Raw genomic sequence first — 6,756 nt, 5'->3', positions numbered from 1 at the left:
AATCTAAATTCATGGCTTACTTAAGGTTCTCCAGAGATTGGAAATCCCCCCAATTTGCAGTACTGGTTGACCTTTGGGTTTTGCATTTATTTGTCTTCTCCCCTTATTTTAAGAGCAGCCTGTCCTGGGATATTTGCCCCCATCTCCCTTCTCTGTCCATTTACATAACTGAGAAAAATAAGTGTGGTCTTGTTTTCTCCATTGTAAGAGAAGTGCCTCCTGCCCCGGGATTTTGCACTGTAGGGGCCAAAGCATCTGGGGGATGCTCCTATGGTGAATGTTCCCAGCTTCTGAGGTGAGGGCTGTGAGCCAGGAAGGTGACCCAGCCCCTCAGAATCTTCATCCCCCACAATGGACTCTGACTCAAGGATTACATCAGAAGAAAAAGCCATCAATGAAATCTTATCAGAGCTCTCAGAGAAGCCCACGGACATGGCCATGTTTTAATTTCAGTACAGACAGATTGAATCATTGTGGGAAAGCAGGAAGAGCCATGGGGTAGTGGTGGACTGCTGCCATTGCTGGCCCCTTCAGCAGAGCCCCCTGGTTGACTGTCACATCTCAGTCCGAATCAGAGCCTGAGCCAGATGAACGGCGACGATGCTGAAAGAGAGAGGTGTTCTTAGGAGCTGTCTGGAAAAAGCCCAGCCTGTGCCTTGGACCATGAAGGACAGGAACATTCTGTGGACTTGCACCCCCAGAAGACTCTGGGAACCCAGAATCTGGGACCAAAGGGGCAAGGAGGTGTAGGGAATGTTCTCTTGGACCTGATCTTTGTTTCAGAAAAAGAGTCAAAAAGACTGAACTAGACCCCTTGAGGGCATGGGGCACTAGGGCTGGGAGAGACTTCAGCTAGTCAAATCCCCAGATCTTACATTTGAGGAAACTGAGGCCTGGAGTTGGGAGGTCACTTGCCCAAGACCCCAGGTCCTCTCTAGTTGTTGGGTTGGCAAATGAACTGAATCTCTGAATTATAATATTCCTCAGACCAAGTCAATTCACAACAAATATTTACTGAGGACTTGTTCTGTGTGAGGCCTTCTAGTGGCATGAAGATGACTCTGGGGTCTGTGTGGCTTTGCTGTTGGAGAACAAGCCCTGGATGGTCCTTCCGAACTGTAAAGGCTCAGATTCTAAACCAGTGAGGGGCAATGGGTCTGGTGTCTGAGACTCACCACCAGGTTACCTACAGGGCAATGAGCCCTTTGGTCATGGGGCCTCTCAACAATCCACTGAAGGGAGAACAGATGGATTGTCAAGGCTGATGAAATGGGGAAACAAGATGGTCCCACTCTTAAGAAGCTCTCCACTGAATAGGCAGGATTCCGTATATACAGGAATAGGTAAGAAGCAAGGCATAGATGGACAAAAGAATGGCCCAGACAAAGTATGTTCAGAAGAGTTGAGACAGGAGGCCTCCTGGGTAGGACCAAGAGAGCTTAGTGGCTCCTGAGCTGGGCCAGAAAGAAAGGGATGAGTTTCAGGGGAATGTGTCTATGAGGAAAGGACTCATGAGCCACACAGCCACACTGATACGGGGGCAAGGGACAAGATGGAAGCAGAGTGTGAGAAAAGCAAACCAGAATCAGGCTGGGAAGGCCCATTGGAAAGAGACTGCAGAGGAAATGCCAGCCTCAGTGGGCATGGGGGTGCTCTGGGAGGCAGCAGAGGCTTGGGGAGAGGGCCAGGAAGACCTGGGGCCATGTTCCCCTGCCCCGATTCATAGGCCACTGAAGTGCTTAAGGGACCCAAGCTAAGAGGGAGGGGCCCATGGGCATTAGTAGGGGAGCTACCTCTCCCAGGAGCTCCCCACATGAAGCTCTCTGGCTCCTTCCCTTTCCCTAGAAGTAATGGGGAGACACCAGAAGTTCTATGCATGGGGAAGATTAGAGAGAGATCCAAGAGAGGAGAGGCTGGGGAACCACTGAGAGGCCATTGCAGTCCCCCCCTCCCAGGGGGACCAGCATAGTGGCCATAAGGCAAGAGAAAGAGGCAGAGGTCAAATGGACAGAGCTTAGGGATGAATGGACATGGCAAGAAGGAACAAAGAAGAATCCAAGATGAGGACAACATGAAGAGCCTGCCTACTGATGAAAACAAAAAAGAATGGCATGAGGAAGAGAGGAACTCCATCTGAAATGCCCGCAGAATGTTCAGGAAGAGATGAGTTGAAGGCTGGAGCTCCAGGCTGAAGTCGTGAAGCACGATGAATTTGGGAGTCATCTTCAGAGAAGCCATCGACCATTGCCTCCCTCATGGTGTACAAGATCTCCAAGGGGTTTGTACAGGATGGAGGACAGAGTCTGGGAGACACTCCAGCTAGAGAGCAAGAAGCAGCAGCCAGCCTCCAGAAGAGAGGCGAGCAGCAGCTGGGTCACAGGAAGCAGGGGAGTGGGATATTCGGAAGGAAGATGTGCTCAGCAGGGTCCACTGCAGGAGAATGGTCATGGAGGATGGGCACCACCTACATCTGAGAGACGGAGACACAGAGAACGAAGAGACAGACAGAGAGAGACAGAGAAAGAGAGAAAGACAGAGAGGAAGACAGGGAGAGAGACAGAAAGAGAAAGAGAAAAGAGAGAAGAAAGACAGAGAGAGAGAGACAGAGAAAGACAAAGGGAGAGAGAGATAGAGAAACAGAGATGGAGACCAAGAGACAGAGGGAGGAGACAGAGAGAGAGAGTTTGATCCAGGGGAAGCTGTGTCTTTTAGGTTAAGGGGCACCTTCTATATTCCTACAGCCCTTCATATTCAGTGGCCATCATGCCTCCCCCTCCCCCTTCTCCAAAGCACGATCTCGAAATCTTTCACCATCCTCAGCAGGCACTGCAGGAAGGGACCTGCTGGGAGGTACTTGGACCGAACATGTGGATTCCAATCCCACTTCAGACCCGTACAGCTATTGGACACTTAGATCAAATGACTCTTATTGAACCTCTCTCGCCTCCATTTCTGCAAAATGGAAAGGATGAACCTTGCCCTGTCCACACCCTGGTAGGTGCTCCATAGACCCGAGTTGAAGTCTCCCAGTAAATAAGGCACCGATATTTCTCTTGCCTGCTTCCCTCTGAGGACATAGGCTCCCTCAGAATTGCCTGAGACTCACCTTATGGCAGTGGGGCCCAGGTCCATGTTTGTGATGATGGTGATGGCCTGGATGTGGAGGAGGAGGGTGGCAGCCAGGTGGTGGAGGGTGGCATCCAGGTGGTGGAGGATGGCATCCAGGTGGTGGAGGCTGGCAGCCAGGTGGTTGAGGATAGCAGTGGGCCATTCCTGGGCCAGGGGGAGGACCGCCAGGGTAGTGCTGGCCATGAGGTGGGGGGCAACGAGGGGGGTACCCTCCTGGCCCCGGGTGCGGCATTCCTGTTTTGAAAAAGAACACTGGTAAGACAGTTTACAATTTTCTTCTCTTCCTGCCTAAATAAATTCACCAAGGCCCTGGCTTCACAGCCCAGACAACCTCAGCTCCCCTCCCTAGGCCTCAGCATTCTCATCTGAAAATTTACAGGTGTCTTCTCTAAGGCTCCTTCCATCCTCAGGCCCTACAAGCCTCAATCCCTTTTACACACAAGATTTTGTTGTCCTTCTTTGTCCCTATGAGAAAAGAAGGGCATATCCCAGAGGAGAAAATCGAGGCTTCCCGGAGTGAGGCAACCCACCAGCTACCCCAAGGTCATACCAGTGGTTAGTGGCAAAGCTGAAATTTGCAGCAAGGTCTTGTCTCCAATCCAGATGGCAGCCTGCCACACCCAACCACAGGAAGCTGCCATGCTACAGGGCACTGAAGGCAGCTTTTGGAAGTCTCTGGGGAATCCTTCCTTGGCCTCATCAGCCTCCCTATCTAGACCTGGCTTCTGTCTGCCAAAAGGGCATATGCCCATTCCATGTAATTCCTAGCCATAACAGGATGATGTACCTAGAAAATGGCTAAGACTCTAGAGTAGGAGTTGGAAGCAGCTTCAGAGGCCACCTAGTGCATGCAACCTCCCCATTTTACAAATGAGGAAACTGAGGCCCAGGCAGGAGAAGAGACTTTCCCAAGGTCACTCAGGTACAAAGTTATCAGAAGTAGGATGCAAAGCCAGGTCCTCTAATAAAGTTGTACTATGCTGCTCTCTTAATAAAGGATGGTTTTTAAAAAAAATAAAACAAAAAATGAGGTTTGAGGAATGAGTTCATCCACTCATCCACACAGGTCTTCAGAAAAGAATTCTCTTTCCTGTAGAAGTGACACAGCACAATAAAAAGAGTGGTGGTTATGGAGTCAGAAGATCTAGGTTCAAGTCCTGACCACCATTTATTAGCTAGGTGATAGAAAGTAAGTCATGTCATCTGTTTCCTTGTTGGTAAAATGGGACTGAGCTGTACCTTGTAGACCTTGAAGTGAGGCCAAAACACACAATTTTCCTGCCCCAAGTGTTGGAAGCCAAACAAACTGTGTTCCGTGGATGACAGAGAAGAACACTGGATCTTTATGTCCAGTATCCTCAGGCCTCATGAGGATATCTATGCCCTCTGACCTATCTATTCACTCCTTGCTACTCCCTAGTGCAGGGAAGGGGACCCTGAGTCCTCAGGGATGACGCCAATGGAGCCCAGCTCTGGAAGGCTCCCTCCAGCCGGAAAGATTCTGAGTCTGAGCTTGAGGATGGACTGGCTGGACATGGGCTGCCCAAGGACTGACCCAGCCAAGGGCAGACGGTGCCTACCACGGGTGGTCACCCTGGGTGACTATCGGGGACAGGCAGCATGTCACAAGAGAAAGAAAAGAGGATTTGGAAAAGACCCTGATTCCAAAGCCTGGCCTCCCTGGCTAAGATCTTCTGCAAGAAGCCTTGTCCAATCCCCTTAATGTTAGGGCTTTCTCTCTGTGGAATACCATTGATCTCATACATTGGTTGTTTCTACATTACTGTCTGCCTTTTGTCTCATCCTATGGACAGTAAGCTAGCTCCCTGAGGGCAGGGGCTGTCTTCTAGATTTCTTTGTATCCCTAACACTTAGCACCATGCCTGGCACATAGTAAGCCCTTACTAAATGTTTATTGTCTGACTGGCCTTGCCACTTACTACCTGAGTGACCTTGGGCAAACCATTTAGCCTCTTGGACCTCAGTTTCCTCATATGTAAAAATGAGGGGAATTGGACTAGATGGCCTTGAGATCCCTTCTGACTCTAGAGCTCCTAAGCCTGGGGAAGGGGTGGGGGGAGGGACAGGGATCTATGTGAGTGGAAAGAGGTATGACTCCCTTCTCCCTCACTCCCCAGAAATCACAAGTCCTTGAAACAAAATAACATGGCACTGCTGATTCTGAAAGATCAGATCCTAGATCATCACTGCAGTTACTTTCTTAATGTTGAAGAGTCATCCAAGCTCAGTATCCATCTGTTTGGGGCTGGGCATGTCCTTGCAGGGGAGTACAGAATTCCCAGTGGGGAAACTCCCTCTCCCAACACAGACCTGCTCATTTGACAGCTAAGAGCCAGAGGGCAGGTGTTCTTTACCTGGGGGTCTGTGGAAGGGGCCTGTGAACTTGGGTGGGAAAACAACTCCACCTTTATTTTCAGTAACCTCTGAGATCTAATTTTTCCTTCAATTGTTTAAAAGATACGATTCTGAGAAGGGTCCACAGGTTTCCCCAAACTGTTCACAGTGGGTCTAGGACACATACAGAAGCCTCTGCCTTGGAGAATTGCCTGGGGAAATGGGAGATCAAAGGACTTTCCATAGGTCATGCAGCCAAGATGTGTCAGAGAGGTGATTCGGGCTCCAATGCCACTCACTGTCTAACCACCATTCTGCACTAGGGTACCTCATAATCTGTTATTTGGTGGAAATTATTTTAAAAATTCCTTACCAGATCCTGGATGGCCTTCCTTAGGGTACCCCCAAACCACTGCTCATAGACCTACTTGATCCTCCCTGAAGTTGCCAGCTTCCAATCATGTCCCACATCCCCATAAACACTGTGGCCCTTGCACAAAGAAGACAAGGGAGATGTTTGAAGCCGTACCTGAATTGGGATTCCACATTTCGCCCCTCCTTTTGTCACCTAAAGTACAGAAGGACATCACGGTTATCAGGATAGGAAATCTTGCTCCCTCCCCCTCATTGGCTTAGGAGAATTAGGAAGAAAAACAAGACCCCTCTCTTAGCAGCCTCTTGAGGGCTTTGTGACCATAGATGACAAGTGGAATAAAGGACACTAATGCTGTGGCCTGAGGAACAGAAGGGGATAGAAACAGCACAAAAATTACCAGAGATTGGAGATAGAAAGAAGGAATCTTGAGTGTCTGCAGGGGTATGGGTGGCCACATGCAGGACAGGGATCAGAGAAGAGGCCCCAGGTCACCTGTACTCAAGGTGGAATGTTTGTAAAGAGTATTTTTAAAGACCGGACCCGGCCTCCAGGCACAGGCCAGGAGCAGGGAAGACAGAGAAGCCTCCGAAGAAGCCTGAACCTGATGGAAACCCTCCCTGCCCCACCCCACTGTGGACTTTGAAACCTCTTTCTGCCTCCCCATCTGAATTACCACCACCTAGCACAGGGCTTTGAGTGCAGTAGGTGCTTCATAAATGCTCGATTTTTGTGGATACTTGGAGATCATGCCAGTGTGGCACAGGCTCAGGGAGGTCTTACCAAGCTGGAAAAGCTCAGCCATGGTCTGTCCACCTGTGGCCAGGTCGCCCGAGGCTGGACAGGCTGAGGACCAGAATTATTTTGGCCACAGCAACTAACAAGCATTTGTTAAGCGC

The 6,756-nt window shown here is 50.0% G+C and overlaps 1 protein-coding gene across 4 annotated transcripts in view; it reads right to left on the bottom strand.

Annotated features, from left to right (window-relative positions):
* Nucleotides 1-400: 400 nt before the first annotated feature.
* FTCD (formimidoyltransferase cyclodeaminase) overlaps nt 401-6,756 on the bottom strand; it is a 32,036-nt gene continuing 25,680 nt past the window's right edge. For 3 of the 4 annotated variants that reach the window (XM_072640797.1, XM_072640794.1, XM_072640795.1), the window contains 3 exons: nt 6,014-6,052; nt 3,107-3,363; nt 401-603 (listed from right to left, as the gene is read on the bottom strand). The gene's annotated coding sequence lies outside the window, so the exon portion shown is untranslated. Of the gene's footprint in view, nt 2,471-3,106; nt 3,364-6,013; nt 6,053-6,756 lie in introns of all 4 variants that reach the window. The other variant, XM_072640796.1, reaches the window with a different exon arrangement.

The sequence above is a fragment of the Notamacropus eugenii genome, chromosome 2 (assembly GCF_028372415.1).
Source record: "Notamacropus eugenii isolate mMacEug1 chromosome 2, mMacEug1.pri_v2, whole genome shotgun sequence".
In the NCBI taxonomy this organism is placed as follows: Eukaryota; Metazoa; Chordata; class Mammalia; order Diprotodontia; family Macropodidae; genus Notamacropus; species Notamacropus eugenii.
This window is presented reverse-complemented; position numbering and strand designations above follow the sequence as displayed.